Below are 21,200 nucleotides of genomic sequence, written 5' to 3' on the forward strand. Positions count from 1 at the left end.
GCGGGTGGGCCCCACCCTCGGACTACAAGTGTTTTCAGTACTGCGCGGGGGCGCAGAAGGGTAAACCCAATAGCGATAGCCTGAGAGGGCTGCGCCAATACTCATAGAAGCTGGGTTACAGTAGGTAATCTCAGTTATTGCCCGTCCCCTTGTGTGTTATGAAGGTTTTTATGCATGTAAACAGTCTGCAAAGTCAAAACCCTCAAAGTACACCTGTAGCGAGTAAACTCTAACACAGAAAATACCTCCCCCAAAAGCCTCGTTGGAGATTTCTCAGTTTCCATTGTTTACTTCCTGCCCCGCGTGACGTAGCTGCACCGCGTGACGTCACTTCCTCTGCCAGTCGACCATATTAAGTGTCGTAAAACCTGCTTCTTTTCAAAGCTATATCCAGTCATGTCGCGGAGGGTATGTTGCCTGTATTGTGTGGATAAATCCACAATGTTTGCAGTACCAAGGCAGAACAACGACGAAGTCAGTGGTTGACATTCCTTTTTAACACTGTTCCAGCTGATTTACCAGCCGGTACTGTTGTGTGTGCGCGGCATTTCACGGACCAAAGCTTAACAATGTTTAGCTTCGGACTTGAAAAGCTGATATTGGAGGACGATGCTGTTCCTACTTTGTTTGGACCAGCGGGAGATTCGGGTACACAACCTGTAAGTATTCATTGTGGTTTGTGTATTTATTATGTTTAAAACAAACAATGTATCTACCACGACTGTGTAAATGCTATGCTATGCTAATGCTACCGAGGTAAACACGAGGGCTACCTAGCATTCCCAGACCTCAACACCGATGTTAGCACATGGCCTTACATGTATCTCATAGCAGGAGAATGTCTGCAAACACACACGAAATACTCATAGACAGTATACTCCGGGTGATTTAACCATACGGTCAGTAATTACAGTTGCCGTTCGTGTATTCTACCGAGCTACCATTAATAAGCTAAGCTAGAAGCTCTAACCTAGAGATGTTATGAAAAACATTGTTTTCATGCCAGCTACAATGAATGACCGAACGTAGCAGACTATCTGTAGAACATTGTAATTGTAAAAGTGTTGCTTTTATGAAATTGACTGTTTTCCTCGGATACAAAATTAATTGTATGAATACTATGTAGGGCTGTGCGATTATGGCAAAAATCATAATCACGATTATTTGGGTCAATAATTGATATCACGATTATTTTTGACGATTATTCATTGACCATTTATTGAACTTTAAAACAAATAATATTTTACCAATAAACAAGATCAACAAATATGTTGGAGCGCACTTCCAAAACCATACTAAACATTTATTATTAATATGATAAATACAAATAAATTAGACCAAAATAAATTAAATCCAATATGTTGCAGTGCACTGTCACAACCTACTGAAAACTCCTTAACATATAGCCAACATTTTGGTAAAACATATTCATTATTCCACTCAGTTAAACGTTGAAGGCTGGCCAACCGTCATGGTCCAGAAGTAACAGGAAATAAATGTTGAACTACAATTTAAGACCAAATACAAATGTTTAGGCCACCATGGCAAATGCTGGTAGGGCTGCTCATGTAATCTCTTAAAGATTTTTTGCAAGAAACAACAGCCTGTTGACATGGTCTGGTTTCAGAGATGAGCGCAGGCAGGTGACGATATTGCCACCTGTACTGAAGACCCTCAGCCACGCCCCGACACATGGGGTGACGCCGGCCAATCAAAAAGCTTTGATGCGTTCAAGTGCATTATTCTGGCACAGGAAGATTATGTTACAGGACATTAACGATAAAACAGAATATTGTTGTTCTATTTTTAGACACATCTTGCGATCGACTGGTTGGGCACCCCTGGGCTAGACCATAGGTCTGTTGTGGTAGCAAAGTACTCAGCTGAAGCCACATCTCTCAACTTCCCCACGGCATTTGTCATATAGCGCAGGCAGCGCAGACCTGCTGAAATAATACCGAGACGGCATCGCGTAACGCTTGTCCAACGTGTTGACAAGTTGCTTAAAGCCCTGGTTGCTAACAGTGCTAACTGGGCACATATCTTTAGCGATGTGAAATGTAATGGCAAAGTACTTGCAAATAGTGGAAATAGTTTTACCCTTCTTTTTAACGAGTTGCTGCTCTTGTTCTGACATCTTCGCTCTCGCTGAACACTCACAACACATGTCACTCCCACGTCACCGAGTGGGCTTTTAGGGAGGGGCGAAAGCGCACCCAGCAAAAATAATCGTATTTTGTCAATTATGCTGTTTTCATAATCGTCGCAAGCCATAATCGTAATCGCGAATAAAATACGATTAATTGCACAGCCCTAATACTATGTGTATCTTTCTTAGAGTACATCACAGCAGGAACACAATACCCACCGCTCCAGTACAGTCGGATGTCAAACAGACCGTCCACAGACTGTTTGTTTGTGTGGGAACTCAGAGGGTACCCCGGTTGGCAACTTACAATTATCTGCTGCTACATACTTCACTAGTGCTTCCTTCTTCCAACTAAAAAAGGTATTTTACCATCTTACATCCATAGCATATGAAAAATGACAGAAGTGGACTTTTTCAAATACTTGTCCTGTTTTTCTATTTATTCATAGATATGCAGAGCCATGCAGCTGGAGATCTTCCAGTATGAGACCTTCAGGAGGCATGCTAGGCATTATCTGGAGCCTGCTATTATCCACAAGTGGAAAACTGATCAGCTGAAGATTTTCTAGCAACTACACCACCAGGGGAGACCAAATCTGTACAATGAAAGAATAAAAGAGAAATGAATAAGTGTATATAATTAATTATTATATGAATGTTATATTTTTCAGTGTATGTGGGTGAGCTGATGAGGCTGGTGTTTGAAGAAGTCTTTGAGGACCCAACACCCTTTGTGGAGGAGATGAATAAAATCAACATCCCAAAGGACCTGTCCACTCAATTTGACAGGCCCTCAAAGGAGGAAGTGGTAGCCCGCCATGTCTCACGTTTTAGTCTAGGGGCGGTCGGAAGACCACGTACTGTCCAGCCGGATCAGGGAACTCCTGGCGTATCCGGCGGACCACACACGACGGGATGACCACTCTGATTCCTCGTCCCAAAAAGCCCCAGCACCAGCTTACGAAGCTGCGATAGGCCAGTTGCCTAAAACGCCTATAAGAGGAGGAATGGATGATAACATATATGTGCTGTCCTGTTTTTCACCCTTACCCTCTGGCTGCTTGAACAACTGAATTTCCCCACAGGGATTAATAAAGGTCCATCTTATCTCATACAGTGTATATATACACATAATCAATTTGTACATTTATCAAAATAAAGTTTGATGGAACTACTTGATAGCCTTTCTTCCCTGAATTATTTGCTCCTAGATCATTCATATATAGCAAACCATTATTTGATTTTTCATCTAATACAGTAGTAGTTTATTATAGCTAAAAATAACTTACTCTTCTTCAGTTCTACGCCTCAAAGGTCCATAATCAAACAGATAAATATTGTGGAGGTTCTGCAGGGTGTAGGGATTGAGGCAGTTTGGTTCTAGTCCGGGGTGGTCAACCATGCACACAATGGGTTCTGGGACTTGGTGCATTCGTGTTAAAACCTATAGGAGGATAAGATATTTGTAACATAATACGTTTAGCAATTAAATCCAACTATGGCGAGGTTTATAAAATAATATAACAAAATAAACATTCAATTACTATAGAATAAATAAAAGGGCATATAGTCTATTGACTTGACAAGTATGTATGGTGTATATAATGTTGTGTGCTACTGTTGGTGTTTTTGTATTTGTTGTGGTGACACCCTGTTTTGACCATAATTCACCTTTGGTATAGTGTTGCCACACGGACCCTTTAGTGTGTGCTCTTAGGTTTAGCTTGTCATTCCTAGCTTGTCAGACAGAGCAGACATGTATTTTACCTGATTCTAAACACACCGCCCCCGACTCCCTTTCATCGGCACTACACTGTCACCTTTCTAATCTCCCTGCAACAGAGGTCTTCCACCTCGGTTGGCATTACTGCGCAGTTTCCACACGTGCACCTAAATAACAGTTGGAAAGTTTGGTTAGTCAGCGGACACACTTGTTACTGTGATGTAGATACTCAGTGCTGGAATTGGGCCGGTACTCACCGGTACGCAGTACCGGCACTTCTGGTTCTGACCCATGGACTACCGGCACTTCTTGCTCAGTACCGGCATGCTGGCGGTACTCCGGTACTCATGCACCGTGCCAGTACTCAACACTCTCCCGCCGTTCTTATTATACATCCATATATATATATACAGCCGCCCGGTACTCAGTAGATGCGTCATGAGGTGCCGAACGGACATTCTCATCGCTCTCACCGCTGGAGTTTCACAGCGGCTGTCAGCTGTTTACTCCTGTCATTCAAACAGAACGTGCTGGAGAGGGGGCGGGGCTTATCTTCTCCATGTAAATACTGTGGTGGAAACGACTATGTCAAAATTAACCTATTTGACCGTGATTTAATAGTAATACACGTTTCAAAAATAATAATAATAATAATGCCGAAGTAACAACATACTGAAAACTGTTAGTAAAACCATGTTTTAATGCTTTACAATTTACATACCTAGATGCACGTGTGTTGTGTTTATGCAGTGCAACTCCCACCCAGTGGGTGGCTATGTAGAGTGATAGAACAGAGCAGGCACGCCCCCGAGAGAAGGAAAGTAAGTCACGTCACAAATTAGCATTTCTAAAATGTTAGCGTGGATTAATAAAAGTGCAAAAAGACAGCGGTTGTCGCCGGAAGAAACTTCAAATACAGAGAATGCTGTGCCTGTGTTGGAAATTGTGTCTGATGGGGAGCTTTCTTTGGTTGATCCTCCTGCTCCAAGTTCTAGTGCATTAGCATTAGCACTAGCTCCGCCGCCTCCTCCAGAGCCTCTAACGTTAGCTGCTGCTGGCGCAACTGCCACCACCAACACCGGGCAAAGCGATGCACCTGACTGCTGGACAACGGACCAGGTGCAATATTTTTGCAAGACCAATGCATGGCTCCTTAAAGATAAGAAGCTAGGATGTCGGATATGCAGAGATGTCAAATCTTTGGGAATACACACTGGACAAGGACTGAAACTGTCAACTGAATGGGGTGAGTGTGCAGTGTCTCATTTCGGTGTTGACAAGGGCAAACAACAAGCTAGCCTGAGAAAAAAAATCAAAGAACATAAAGAATCACAAGCCCATGTAAAAGCTGCTGACATCCTTACATCTGCTTCACGTGAAACTATTCAACATCAAGTGCAGTCTATGCATAAATCTGAATTAGACACCACTATCAGAGTTTTTCGAACGGCATATCAAATTGGCAAACATAGCCGGCCATTCACAGACATGCCAATTGATTTGAATGTACAGAAACTGAATGGGCTGAACGTGGGAAGGGTTTTGCACTCCAATAAAACCTGTGGCGAAATCATCGACCACATAGCTCATGAGCTGAAGAAAAAAATGGCAAAAGACATTACAGAAAACCAAAGAAAACTGTGTTTTGGTCGATGAATCTACCACTATTAGTGGTAAAACGGTGCTTGTTGTGTGTCTACGCTCAGCATTAGCTGATGCTGAGCCCGAAACGTTTTTTTGGGAGCTGATCCAGTTGGATGGAACAACGGCTGATGACATCACAAAGGCGTTAATGGAGTGTCTTGGAAGAGATTTTAACGAGGACTTTTTAGGTCAGTGTTTCGTTTCTTTTGCATGTGATGGGGCTTCAGTCATGCTAGGGAAGAGAACAGGCGTTGCTACCCAGTTGTGTAGTAAATTCCCAAGCCTGTTTGTGTGGCACTGCTCCAATCATCGTCTAGAGCTGGCAGTTGGGGATGTGGTCAAGGAGGTCTCAGGGCTCAATCATTTCCAGATCTTTTTTGACAAACTCTATTCCTTGTTCCATGCCTCCCCCAAAAATCAGAGGCAGTTAGCACAGTGTGCGCAAGCAGTCGGACAGCGTCTCCTGGTGATAGGGCGTGTTTTGTCCATCCGCTGGGTGGCTTCAAGTGAAAGGAGCGTCAGAGCAGTCTGGGAAAACTACCGAGTGCTTCATGATCACTTCACAAATGCTGCAAACGACACGAGCAGGGATTCCAGAGACAGAGCAAAGTACAAGGGCCTGGATGATGTGCTCACATCTGCAACGTTTGTCAGCAATCTGGGACTGATGTACGATGCGCTCACAGAGCTCAGCGACCTCTCTCGGCAACTCCAAAAAAGAGAGATGACACTGCCTACAGCAGATAGGCTCTTAACTCGAGAAATACGAGTTTTTGAATCCATGGTCACCATGCCTGGCCCACACATGACTACAGTTCATACAGCTCTAGCTGAGAAGTCCTTCAATGGTGTTGCCCTGCGTGAGAATGGCAGGCTTGTACAGATTCATGCAGGTCAGTTTTTCCGCAGTATGGTAGAGAATCTGAGACACAGAATGACTTCCACAACCTCCTCTCATGTCAGCACAAGAGAAATCCCATTACATGGCCGGGAGGCCCGGGACAATCAGCTAATCCAGGACATGAAAGTTATCCATCCTGGAAGTTGGCCTGAAGAGGAGTTAGACGTACAGTATGGGGACGTAGAGGTGCTACGTTTGTGCGAAGTGCTGAAAGTGGACAGAAGAGAGACTGTTCAGGGCTTTCGCGAATACAAGGAAACCAGGGCATCCCGTACACCTGCTGCCATGGATTCTCTACTGAAAGCAGTCCGAACCATCGCTGTCTCCACTAGTGAGTGTGAGCGGGCATTCAGCTGCATGAACGATATCCTTACTGCAAAAAGGAATGCTCTCTCTGTCAGCCGACTGTCCAGCCTGGTTTTCATTAAATGTAATGGACCATCACTAGGACAGTTCAATCCAGAACAGTATGTGAGGTCCTGGCTGGCAAAGGGAAGGAGAAGTGCTGATGAAAGAGCCTGTCCAGCTCCAGCCCCTGATACTGATGTCCCCAAGGCCTTCTGGAGCCTTTTCTAACAATGTGAAGTATATTGCAAAGCAGCTCACCCAGTGAGAAGACTTTTGGCATAATGTGCCGATTTGTACAGATCCTGGAGATAGAAGGACTTCAGACCAACCAGGGAGTTATCTGATCAGCTTGGTGTTCAATGTAACTCTTTACCATGGCTCAGACTTTGTTACTTGCAGTTACATTTCTCATTTTAGATTGTGCAAATTTTGCATTTGTTTTTACATGTTCTTTGTTCATGCTCTTTATCATTTTTCTGAGTTGGAAAGTTAGATTGCATCATAGTTTACTTTATACATATTTGTATTCTTCAGTGGTGAAGTATATTGCAAAGCAGCTCAGCCATGTGAGAAGACTTTTGGCACTTTTTCGTTTTTCGTTTTCTGAGTTGGAAAGTTAGATTGCATTCAAAATGTACAGAAATACTTAATTTTGTTAAAGCTTTTTATAAAAAATGCTTCTGACCAGAGCTTTGTTTCCTTGTCATTAATGTTGAACACCACCAGAGGGGCTCTCACCTGAAAGGTCTCTGCTTCATGTGTCTTCAGCAGAAGATCTAGACTTTGATTGCTATATTTTCAGTTAATATTGACCTTATTGAGCTTTAGCCATATCCGCTGCCTATCATAAAAAATGTTAAGTACAGTGAACCTTTCTAAAATATACAGTAGTAAAGAGACAAACCCACCAGCATTATAGTAGCCAAATTCTTGTTTGTGGGCTGTATATATAAAATTGACTTGAAAAAGTTGCTGATTTTAGAGTACTGGCACCTTTTTCATTCCAATTCAAGCACTGTACATGATGAAGTTCTAACATTACATCTGAAATGTAGCAGCTATACAAAATTAAAACGTTCCACTGTGAAACCGCCTGCTGTATTCTTGTTTGGGACGGTGGATCAGGTCCATCACGATCCGTTTCACTCTCAGGGTCGGACTCCGGTTTGTACATATATGGCTTTACTGACGCCATTTCATTTCTGCTACTCCGCTCAGAGCCGAAAAAACACCATGGGCTAAGTGGGCTAAGTACCCGCTAAACCACTTTACGGCAGATGTCAACAGGGGCAGAGCCTCTCTGGTGGTTGACAAATCAGAACAGAGGGGCCGAGCTGACCAATCGGAGCACACTGGGCTCACAGGGAGGGGGGGCAAGAGCTGCAACGAGCCGTTTAGTGGAGAGAGTGAATACACGTAGTTTACAGAGATGCTGTATGCGAAACAATGTGAGTTTGGAAAATTGCACAGTATAAATCTATTCTAGTAGACCTCAACAATGGAATTATGATCAGTGGAAATGGCCATGACATGGGACCTTTAATGCTTAACTCATTAAAAGGGAGTGTTCACTTCATTTTTGGGAACCAAGCCGAGGTTAGATGAGAATTCTGTTTTTGTTTTTTTAAATAAGGACGCAATCTCTTGGCAATATGTAGCAACAGGGAGCTACTAGTTAGCTTAGCATTAAAACGAGGGGAAACAGCGATCCATCCATTTGTTTCTGCTTTTTCAGGGACAGCAAGAAAAGGGCAACAGGCAAAGTATTGGAGACTCCCTTTTCCTAGCAACGTTATCCAGCTTCTCCTGGTAAACCGCAAGGCGTTCCAATGCCAGACGATATCATCTTTACAGCAGGTTCTGGGTCTACCTTAGAGGCTCTTACCAGTTTGGCGTGCACTGATAACCACTAATGGGTTGCCAGAACTACCTCCACTGATGGCTGAAGGAACAATGGCCCCCAACTTCAACTGGTATGTTTATTTTGTTATGTTTAAACCAGAGCCGTATAATAGAAGAGTTACGACAACGGAAGTCCAAAAACGGTTATCGTCACGTGGTTCATGTAGACGAGGATCGTTCCCCGGAAGTTCATGGCGGGCAATGTGAATGCACTGATAACAGGAGATAGAACTACGATTTTTGGTAATTATTAGTGAATAAAGGTTTTGATTTGCAATATTTATACAACAAATCGATATGTGTATGTATTTACATCAATATGTTTTAAAAAATAAAATAGAATTTGCTAATATTAAGTGATAATATTAGGATTAGTGTGAACAACTAGTTTACATGGTAGGCTAACAGTGCCTTGGTTAAAGAGCCTGTTGCTGTTTATTTATAGCTTTGAATTCTTTAAAACCAATATGATCTTCTTAAACTTGTATGGTAGTCAGGAGCATCACTTTCTAATGTTTATTGATATATTTAGAGGGAGGGGGATCTAAAGTAATGCTTTAAAATTCAGATTAGATTAATGTCTAAAATTCTTAATTCTTAAATTCATGGTAGTTTCAGTAATCCCATGGTAATTGAGGACACAAGTTATCTAAATGACTAATGTCATCTTTATGGCTTTCAGAAAGGACAGGAGACCGACAGGTGACTATCAAAGGACTAGCAGCAGCAGCATGATGATGATGATGTTAAATGTGTTGTTTTAGGAACATCCATTGCAAATACATGGAATTCAATAAACATTAAATAGCATATCATGCAGTTTGTCTGCCTTTTCCTCCGTGTTGTCCTGGTTTGCTGTGCTGCCTCCCAGTCGCCACCATGGTTTGCTGTGCTGCCTGGGGATGCTCAAATCGCTCCGAGAAAGGAGTACGAATGTACGGCTTCCCCACTGACACAGAGCGGAGGAAAAAATGGCTGGCTCAAGTCAGCAGGAGCAATTTCACGACCAACAGCAAAAAAATATGTGAGGTAATTATATACAAACACTGCATTTGCACTTTTTCACAAAACGAAAACCACACCATTGGGAAAGCTTAATGTTTTGTTTAATACAAAAAAACAGGGAAAGGCTTGAAAAACACAGAGTTGAGACTCAGGGTGCAGGGTGAGGGTCTCAGTGCAGGTATTCAGGCTCCATTGAATCCCCTTCTGGTTCTTGTGCTGAAAGAGGGATAAACAGACAGGAGAAAGGGTTATACACACCTATATAGCACACCTATTGGATGGGAAATTGCCTTGGGGAGATAAGGTGTGGTCTTTGTTCCCAACTGAAGTTATGGAACTTTATTATTTGTGAATTTAATAAAGTATGACAAATGGCATCAGTAACAGATGTGATATGAATTTCTATAAAGTTGTCTCATATTCTTGGTCATATTTTATATACAGTATGTAATGAGTATAACATGTCCAGTAAGTATAAAGTGTTTCCTAATACTGTGTATTCAACCACTATGGAATATGTATGTGGGCAGACAAGATTCAGACACAGTTGTTCTGTGTGTGAAGTAACCTCAAGTCACTCCGCAGGCACATTTTGATGCAGACCAGTTTGTCAAGACAAAAAAGGGCAAGACTAGGCTGAGAGCAGAGGCTATACCCACCATCTTCGTGCATCGCCCTGTGGTCAAAAAGAGAAGGGCCCCTGCACCACGATTCACCCCGGGACCTGTATCTACAAAGCCCATAGCTCATGATCACAGCTATAGTGTGAAGGGTGACACAGGTATAATAAGTATGAACTCTTAGTAACAAAAGTAATATTTCTTATTTTTAAGTGGTATAATATTTTAAATGTTCGAACATTTACAGTGCCATGTCTTCTACTTACATTAGTCTCAAAGATTGAGGGAAGAAGGGATGAGGAGACTGAGAGAAAGGAAAGTGAGGGTGAAGAAAGAGAGGACATGGCTAGTGAGGAGAGACAGGGAGGGCGGACACCACCCACTCAGCCAGCAGCCAGTCAGCATACGAGGGAACCAGCAGCCAGTCAGCATACGAGGGAACCAGCAGCCAGTCAGCATACGAGGGAACCAGCAGCCATTCAAACAGATCTATTACAACAATTAAAGAGAAAATTAAAGAGCCAAGAAGGAATCACCAAAAAAGCAAAGGCTGCACTAAGAAAAATCAGGAAGGAAAATGCAGCTCTCAAGAAAACAATGAAAATTAGGGACAAGAAATATAAGAAAACGTTTTCAAAAGACCAACTGAAGGCATTAGGCAGACTCACCACAAAGGGGATGAAATGGAGCAATGAGACAATTAAGAAGGCTTTAAAAATTCGCTTTGCGAGCGGACCAACGGGTTACAAAACTCTGCAGGAATTGAAGATTCCCCTTCCAGGAATAAGGACACTGCAAAGAAGGATGCAATGTGTTAAGTTTGAGCCTGGTGTGTTGACAGAGGTCTTTGATTTCCTAAAATTGAAGGCAGATAAATTGACAGACCTTGAAAGGGAGTGTGTATTGACCTTGGATGAAATGACAATCACACCAAGTGTGGAGTTAGACATGATTACAGGCAAACTGTACGGTGATGTGACTTTACCAGGTCACACAGGGGTGGCAACACATGCTTGTGTGTTTATGTTGGCTGGAAACACAACACGGTGGAAGCAAGTAGTGGCATATCATTACACTGGCAATTCTACCAATGGAGCAGAGTACAGGCCAATCATTATTGAGATAATACAGAGGGCAGCATCCATAGGGCTACATGTGCTTGATGTCACCACCGACATGGGTAGCCCTAACCGAGCCATGTGGAAATCCTTTGGGGTGGACCAAAATAAAACATCGGTGCCACATCCAGCAAAACCAGACAGGCAGCTCTATTTCATGCCCGATGTCCCACATCTGGTAAAAAATTTAAAAACTGCCCTTGTCCGTGGGCAGGTCTTCATAATTCCTGAGGATGTTTTTAACAGAGAGAACCTCCCCTCTAACGAGGTTTCTGTGGTCCCCATTAAGGACTTATTGACCTTTCAGGAAGGGATCGCCTTAAAAATAGCTCCCCATCTTTCAGCTGCAGCCATCGAGCCAAGTCACTTTGATAAGATGAAGGTTGGTCTTGCTCTAAATGTGTTCAGTAAGGCTACAAGTGCTGGGCTGAAATACATGGTGCAGCAAGAAAACCGCCCTCTGTCATACCTGACGACAGCGTGGTTCCTGGAGCAGGTTGATCGTTGGTTTGATCTGATGTCATCTCGCCATCCAATTACAGCCCTGAGCAGGCTCAAGATGGAGGAGTACCAAAAGGCCATCACCTTCCTCCAGAACATCGTCCATCTGTTTCGTGGGATAAAGATAGGTCAAAAGGGAGGTTGGAAGCCTGTTCAAACAGGGGTGATAATGGCAACAACATCAATTTTGGCCATACAAGAGGAGATGCTTACACAAGGACACAGGTTTGTGTTAACGTCAAGGTTCACACAAGACTGCCTTGAAAATACATTCAGCTGTGTGAGGTCTAAAAATCCTGTCCCAACTCCAGTGGAATTCCATCATGCACTGAGAATCATATCTGTGGGGCAGTTCCTCACCACCATCAGCTCTGGGAGCTACCAGGAAGACCACAGTAGCTTTTTGGCAGACTTCCTGGACACAGGGGAGCCAAAAATCACTCCATCAGTCAGAGTGGAACAGCTGATGGCGGTGAACAGAGCAGCAGCACCTGACCTCACAAAAACTGAGAAATGTATTCTCTTCCATCTTGCAGGCTACATCGTCCACAAAATCATCAAGTTTGCCAGCATCTGTGAAAAACGCAAAATTGCAACAGAGCACCATGATGAGAGTCCTTCTGGTGACAACAGCTTGTTAGTGGACTTGAAAGACTTCAAGGCAGGTGCTCTTTGTCGTCCCTCCCAAGAAGCCTTTGACTTCATTCACCAAATTGAGGAACTATTTAGGACCAAGACTGGTTCCTCCCTCATGCAGCTCCCCAACGCAGTGGGTGTCTTGGAGAAAGAAGCTCAGGCCCTCTCCAGCAGGCTTCCGTCATGCTGTGGAGTACAACAAAAACTCGTAAAAAGATTTATACGGCTGAGGCTGAGAATTGAGGCAAAACAAATCAGAAATGACAGAAAAAAAATAAAATTAAAAGATGGCCATTTTGGAAACAAGAGCCAATCCAAAAAGGTGAAAAGGAACAACAGCAGCCAAGCTACCACATCCAGCAACCCCCAAACAGATCCACAGCTGCAATCATTTCCATTAGCCGTTGCAATGGAAATATTTGGACTAAACATTGCTCTTCCACCTGCCAGCACCCAGCTAACATCACTGCCCCTCCACCCGTAACTTCACTGCCCCTCCACCTGCCAACATCACTGCCCTCCACCTGCCAGCACCCAGCCAGAGGAGAGCAAACAACAAAAACAAGCAAGGTGTCCCGTCATGTACCTGGAAGTTTGGGTTGGCAAAATGGAGTAAGAGAGGGACTTGAAAAACCTTGGTGGCTCTCTACTCCTGTTGTTACAGTTGTCTTGGTTACAGCTCTCACGTGTTTTTTTGTTGCCATTTCCACATCTTTAGAAAATATGAAATAAAAAATTGAAGTGAAATCAACCTCTTCTCTGGAGAACAAACTTTGATTTCTCTGTCTTGTGAGTTTGCAGTCTTGCAGTTTTGCTCCTCCACCTGTAACATCACTGCCCCTCCACCTGCCATACAGTAGGTTACTAACAAGATTACTTATATAATACAGTGATAGAATACATGTTTAGTATGCTTACTTATATAAAACAGTAGTATTAAACTTACCTTGTGTTTTCACACTCACTTAAGTCCCTCTCCCTTTGCCATCAATCCAAAATCAGCTGAGCTGCAACATTATACAGGCAGATAATAATCACAAGGACACAATATGGCTCTGCTAAAAACACTCACTCTTACACGCACCAAAGTTATATTTATCTAATATTTAACTCCCTCCACCCCCGCATACAATCCCGTTTAGAAGCCCCTCTTCTCTAATTCAACAACGTTGGACCAAATGACATTAAGAGAACGGAATTTACAATTAAAAGGTTGTTCAACGTCTGTTGCTAACTTGCTTCGGTATCCTAGCTTGATCTGTTATCTGTAAACGTTCCCTAAATCTACTGATTTAGGGATAATCCACTGACATCCTTTAATACACATGTTCATTTGAATCAGATGTACTGATAATATCCGCAATATAAATCTTTAAACTTCTTCTTACCTTTAAAAGTCCGTCACGAACGGTTATTATGCTGCAACTCTACCGCTCTGCTAGCCTTGGCGCTAACTTCCGGGGAACGAATGAGAGGCTTCACGATCCGCCATTGCTGTAAAAAAGTGGTCCATTGGAGTGAACGGAGATGTCATAACTCTTCTATTATACGGCTCTGGTTTAAACATGCTATTTTTGCCTAATTTAATTTATTATGCTAAGCTAACAAGCTGCTGGCTGCACTTCATAATTATCGGTCATAATTCTGGTCTCCGAATCTAACTCTTGGCAAGAAAGCAAATAAGTGCTGTACTCAAGTTACTAAGCTGTCTTAAACCCGGTTTATGGTTTTCTGGTCCTTGTGATGTAAAAGTAATAATTTTCCTGCAGAAGTGTGCAGCCTCAAATGCTTTCAAAACAAGCCTGGTTGTATCTGTCTTGAAGAGGTATTAAAATATAACAATTTAGAAAGGTAGGAGATACCAATTTATCTTCAAATGTGGGCTGAAAGCTCCCGGAACACGTTTCACTTTTTCAAAGGAAAACCCATTCCAGCTGAGTCTAAAAAGTAGAGGAGGTGTGGGACTCTTTAAAATGGATCCTTTTAAGCATTTATTTAACTATGTTTTTTCCATTGGTTTGTGCATGGTTGACCCAGATTTTAAAAAAATGTGATCGCAAGAGTCTACACCAGTATGTATCAATGCCTTTTTAATAGGGAGTATAAATTCCACCTAATAAAAATACTCAAGACGATTAAAGTAATTGCAGTACATGTAATATTTAATACCGCCTGGTCTCCACAATGCATTTTCACTTGCCTGTGGAGGTGTAAATATGACACAAACACATGGGGATTCAGGATTTAAAGGATAACTCTTTGAATAGTTTTTAACAGCTTTCTGACGAGGCAGCATATTTATTTGCGCTATAGTGTGGGAGACAACATTTAGACATTCATTAGATCTGCTTCAAAGACGGTGCAGTCACATACTCATTTTTAGAATATTGCTTACTCTGTCTTTGCATCAACTTGTGATTATGGCGCCTCAGGGTTGTAAACAGCCCACTGAACAGGGAATCAATGCTAAGAGGATGAAGAGGCTGAGTTACTGTATAAGAAAAATGCAGTTGAAGAGAGGTGACAGGACAACCCAGTCTCACGGCATTTCGTGTTTGTTACGTGCCAGGCAGGCTGTAGGCCTACTTGTGTGGTTTTCCTTCCCTCCTGTGTTTCTCTCTTCTCCCTGTCTTCTGCACAGCTAATCAGCAGCTGATCAGTATCTGCCTGTGCACCTGAGTCTGATGGCTGATTGGATCCTCTCACCCTCAGCTGGCCTATCAGCAGCCAGGGCCGACCATAAAGGAGGCACCCAGGAAATCTTCTCTCTCTCACCCTGGGCCTGTTGCTGATTGAGGAGCCTGCAATTGACTGCCTTGAGTAGAAAGTCATTCTACTTAGTTTGTTCTGGCCTTTGTTAATGTGTGTGTGTTGAGAGGTGGGGGAGTTAGGTAAGTCTGGGGTACCCTGTACATTTCTCATCACGTAGATAACTAATGTTAAGACACACTAGGTTAGCGGATTGTTGCCACCCCTGTATTTTGTTTTTTCCAGCTCTGAGTAGTTTAGTTAGTGAGGGGTTTTGTTTGAATTTTGGTTTCAAAGGATAGATGTAGAGATAGGCCAGGGGCCTGTACTACGAAGCTGGTTCAACCTAACCTGGATATGTTTGAGTTAGCCGGTTGGCCTAATCCAAAACATACGCGCTCTCGCTAAACGGTACTACGACGCGGGTTATCAAGTAGATCGCTCAAGCCAGCCGTGTCCTATCTAGTTAGGTGCACGTTCACATGAAAGGGGTGGTATTTGGAGCATTCGACCAATCACAAACATGGACCAGCGTACTGATAGCGCAGCGTCATACTTCCTGAATGAAAAGTCAACTATAATATTAGACATATGAAGAAGTTAAACTTTAAACATCCATGACTTAAACACTTTATCCAGGATAAAAGCCACATAGTCTGCACCTGCAAGGTGAATACAGCTGGTAAAAGAATTTGAATGCATACATTAACAGGTTTAAGATATCACTGCCCCGTCTAAAACACGAGTGGATCTGACTTTAATTACATTTGTCTCGAGTGTTTCGTCAACTTAATGTGTTGCTTAAAATAATACTTCTGCATACAGTATGTGACACTGAGTGTTGCACGGCCAGATACGGCTCAGCTGACTCAGATAAGAAAATATATGATACATTATGATTAGGGATGGGTATCGTTTGAAATTTATCGATTCCGATTTCGATTCCGGTTCTGCTTATCGATTCCGGTTCTTATCGATTCCCCGTTTCGATTCCAAAATTGTAAAATAAAGAGGTCAAACGTTTAGATAACAAAAATATATTTATTCTTAAAAGCTTTAACTGAAATTGTTACTAAAAAATATACATGCAATACAAATGTATTGCACAATAGCTGTGCTTTATTTTAACTGAGCTATGCCTGTGGCAAGCTATTAACAGGCATTACACTTTGCCTTTTCTTTTTCTTTTTTAGTGTAGTGGAGCCTCACTTCAGAGTGTTTACCGTGACCTATCTTTGGTGTTATGAAGTGACTGAGCTCGTGAAATGTCTACGGGAGGGCGGGGGAGCATCGCTGCAGGGCAACTATGGACCTCTGTCGCCTGTCAGCGCAATTTATATGATGCCGTTTAAAAAAATGAAGGGCGGTGCCGGCCGTCAGCGTACCGAGCCGGCCGTCAACGGCCCGCTGACGACCGGCCGTTCTGTGATTCTCCAGGTCCGCCCTGTATTACACCGGGTCACCGCAGCACCGCGGTGCAGACGGACCCGCTGGAATACAGGGTCTACCGCGTTTAGGAACCGTTAAGCAGAACCGAAATTGTGTATTTTGTATGGGTACCCGGTACCCGGCATTTTCTTATCGGTTCTCATCTGGAACCGAGTTTCGGTTCCCAACCCTAATTATGATGTGATATGCCGCGGACTGTACTTAATGTTACTCTGATCCGGTTACTTATGTTGTGGCAGATATTTAAGTAAGCTTTCTTAACGCTAATGTTATAATAGTCAGATTGCTCTGAAGATGGGAGGTGATATTCTATTAATGTTCACGTTCACACAGTCGGTGATTTTTGCCGGCCGTCTTTCCTGCAACGGCAGCTTTTCTGTATTTCCTTTCTCCTGTAATTATGACTTGTTCGCTTTTAAACTCCGCACACTGAGCTCTGATTGGTCAGCAGGCAGTGCTTTCACTGAGTTGAGCTCTTAGCCTGCAACCTAACCTGGTCCCGACCAGGTTAGCCGCTAAGCACAAGTTACCATGGAGATCTAGCCTGCTAAAAAGAGAACCAGCTTCGTAGGACCGGAAAGCCGGAGTTTTCCATGAATTTAGCCGGCTAAGCGAAAATCCTGCTTCGTAGTATACCCCCCTGGTTTTGTTATGCTTGTTTCTTTTGTTTGGCACAATCTCCTTGACTCCTCCCACGAAGAGTATTTCTGTTGAATTTATGTTCAGTTAGGGCTTAAGAAATAAACCTTTTGTTAACCTTTACTCTGACTCCCTCATAATTATTGGTTGTTGCGTGTTACTGTCTCCAGGTCCCCTAGACCTTAGTGGGGACGTAACAGTGTTATAGTCACGACATTTAATCTATTGATTCGTGTTCACCAACACGTTTTTCCCCTTTTTTTTAGTGTCACTCAGAACGATTTTAAAAGCAATGTATTTCTATTGGTAGTATGTTTCGTGCCTGCAGCACGTATTTTTGTCCGTTCGGGTCTTGGAAGCTGTGGGGTTCATAAAAACATGTTCTTACTCAATATCAAGCCACGATTATTGTTTTTATTTTAAATCGTATAATGTCGGACTTTTTTGTCGTCTGTGAGGAAAATAAATGGGGCTCAGAGCCTCAGAATACTGAAATCTGTATTTTTTAAAAATATTTGTTTCCTTCTAATTTCTTTTCTAAATAACACACTGTTATTTACTCACCAATAACACACAATTATCCTTGTTTTTATTTATTTATTTAATTCCATAATCTCTGGCTTTTTTGGCGTCCGTCAGGAACTGAATTTCAAAATAAAAATAACCGGAAACAGACGGGACATTTCGAGCATCATTGCGATACACAGCCACTGAACTGATTACTGTAGAGTTATATTTGTATTTATTCATGTTAGCAAACTATGGATAAGCTTAAAATGGGAATAATTTGGGTAAAACTGTGAGCTGCATTTGGGGCCTGTTGACATGTGTTTTTGAGGACAAAGGAAGATGGGGGAAGGTGAGAGCATGTCCTGATTTGCATTCAACTTAGATCTAGCTGCAGTGTTTGTGATGTTAAGAGAGGTCCCTTGGGTTTCTCTGGTGCTTATCAATAGTAGCAGTTAAGTGAATACTGTTCAAACAATACCTGTGTTTGTGTTTTATATTGATTTCTGTTTTATCCTTTCATAAATGTAAGGACTACAAATGGCTATAAACATTCTGGGCTGGTTGGAGTAAACAGGGTTTTATTGCTCTGTGGGGGAGGTGTAGGTATGCAGGCCTTGAGACCTTTTGTTGGAAAGTGAGCCTGTTTGGTTTCCTGCTGGCCAGAGTTGCGTCTCCCAATGAGATGACCTGAAAAGATGACCAGCTGACCTAACACCAAACCCCTCCTTCTTACTCTGGTATATATCCGGTGGATCCCTGGCGTTCGGCCTCTTCTTCACATGCTGCCCTCGGGTGAAAGTAGCTCTGCAGTATGCGGACTAGAGCAGGAGTAAGCCGGCATTACTCCTTAAGCATTGCAATATAACTGTAATATATCATGTTGTATTGTAATGATTGTATTGCATTGTCATATTGCCATTAAAGTAGATTATTGTTAATGGTTACTTTGTAGATATGGATTCCTTCCTGTATTATAACCAGCTTCATAGGAACGCGCGGAGATTTGAAAAGCGGACCAGTTATCCCTCCAAATCTCCAACAAAATGGTGACCCGACGTCTATAACGAAGCTGAGGAAGAATTCAGACGCTTTCAAACATCTCAGACAATCAGCAGGACTCTGCAACTTTGCAAATAAGGTAAGCAGACGATGAAAGTCGCCTGTCTGTAATTGGATACGCTAAAACTTTAGGATTGTCTGTAGGCGTTTCACAGTGTTTTTATAGTTTAAATGGAATATACAATGCATATTTTACTATGTTAGGAAAGTTATATACAAAACGTAAACGTGGATCGACAGGTAGACGAAAGTCCTGCGTGACGTAAAATAGAGCAGTTTGGCGCGGATCTGCAGGTGTTTATTCCTGAGTGGCGTAGAAATGGTGCAGTTTGTGTGAATGCGAGGTTTGAATCCTGCACGGCAAAACCTGAAAACTCGATATATCAGATCGAGTCGCCGTTTAAAACTGGGGTTTAAATAACAGACCAATGCTAAAAGCTTAAAGCCAGAGGTCTGTTATATATTAAACCAAGGTAGAGCGTTTCCCTTTGTCTGGAAACTTCTGCTGCTGCCATCTAGTGGCTGAAAGGGGGTATCACACCCTTGAAACTTCTGCTGCTGCCATCTAGTGGATGAAAGGGGGTATCACACCCTTGAAACTTCTGCTGCTGCCATCTAGTGGCTGAAAGGGGGTATCACACCCTTGAAACTTATGCGAGCTTAGAGTTTAATCATTACATTGCTGGCCGGTATTGTTTGGTAAACTGGTACAAAACAATAAGGGATTGAACATTTTTTACAACGACAGCACCAGGAGATGAGTAAACTCAAGAATCTGTAGAGTGTAAATACATTGTGCAAAACACATTTTACACTCGAACTGTTTGCAAATGTAGACAATATAAATAAATGTTCAGAAAGAAGACATAGGCCTACACTTGATTCAAATTTCATTACTGTGATCCGATTGGTGTGCTCTGCAGGTTTACTATTGTTCGAAGTAACAGTGGGATTTAAAATGAGAGAAGATATGGAGATGTTCTTTCATAGTGTGTGGAATATGTGATGCTGGAAACATGTAAGTATTTCAGTTGTGTTGGGTAAATATGTAACAATGGATGAAACAATTTTTGGAGTTAGTTTTTGTAATATCATAAGTAGACATTAATTATGTTGTTTAGATGGCATTTAACAACTAAGACAGATAGTATGATTAGAAAGAGACAGAGTGGAAAGGGTTGGATTTATTTAACATCAGTGTGCTAGACTTCTTATAGGTAATGTGTACCGGGACCTGGACTCCCCCTCTGAGTTAGAAAGGCTTTGATCCCGACCCTCCAAGCAGACAACGAGACCTAACCCAACAGGAGACTCCTCCTTCTCCATCGTACAGACAGAGAACCAGAGCTGAACCAACAACAACAACAAGACTACATCAAGACTGCAGCCAGAACTATCTCCACCTGTGGCATCCAGAACCAAACCAGCATGCTGACATACAGAGAGATACTCTCATCGGTCCCTCAAACAGGACATGAAGTTCCAAACTGCGCCGCGAGATTTGGCACAATAGACATGAGAGCAGAATCCGCCCTCCATAAAAACAGCAGAGAGACTGTAAAGGAGGAGTGCAACAACAGTGGCATGATGGGGCTGCAGATGTGACTGGGCCAATGGCGGCCTACAAAAGTTACAGCGGATGGATTCAACAGCTGATGGACTGAAGAGAAGACAGAATCAGAGGAGTTGGCATGGTCGATTAGAAGTGAGGAGGCCGGGGTCACGGCTTGAGAAAACCAGGGGAGGAGGAAAGGAGAACGGGAATGAGTGAGTTACACATAAACACACTTATTCACGAAACGCACATTTAAATAACTTGAATTAACTTCATAAATACGTAAAGACAGAAAGATTTATTAATCATTTGGTAAATTAAAAATAGCAGTAAAGAGGAAACTATTAAAGTAAAATGATAATCATCCTAAAACACACTGACAGAGTATAACCATATTCTTCAATATTTTCATCATGTTAACAATTCATTCTTTAAGACATTTTTATTCACGTGTGAATAAAGTAGTGATCTCATTGGTTACAATATTGATCACCATTAAAAGGATAGTTTTAGGAACCACTCTATAGGACAAATCTTTGTTTGTATTAATGGCTAGTGCCAAGCCACATATTAAATTCCAATCTAAAGTGTTGATTTCACCATTGTGGCATAGTTATTACCAGACTTCGGTTTTAAATCCTTGATAAAGGAGGGAGTAATTGTTGCATGTTCGGACACCCAAGGTTCCACACA

The 21,200-nt window shown here is 42.4% G+C and overlaps 1 long non-coding RNA gene across 1 annotated transcript; it reads left to right on the forward strand.

Moving 5' to 3' along the window:
• Window positions 1-253: 253 nt before the first annotated feature.
• On the forward strand, window positions 254-4,016 carry LOC117539665. Its single transcript, XR_004568049.1, has 3 exons — window positions 254-659; window positions 2,339-2,509; window positions 2,599-4,016. It is a non-coding gene; the product is annotated as an uncharacterized LOC117539665 (long non-coding RNA).
• Window positions 4,017-21,200: the final 17,184 nt, after the last annotated feature.

This window comes from Gymnodraco acuticeps, unplaced genomic scaffold (genome assembly GCF_902827175.1).
Source record: "Gymnodraco acuticeps unplaced genomic scaffold, fGymAcu1.1, whole genome shotgun sequence".
Taxonomy (NCBI): Eukaryota; Metazoa; Chordata; class Actinopteri; order Perciformes; family Bathydraconidae; genus Gymnodraco; species Gymnodraco acuticeps.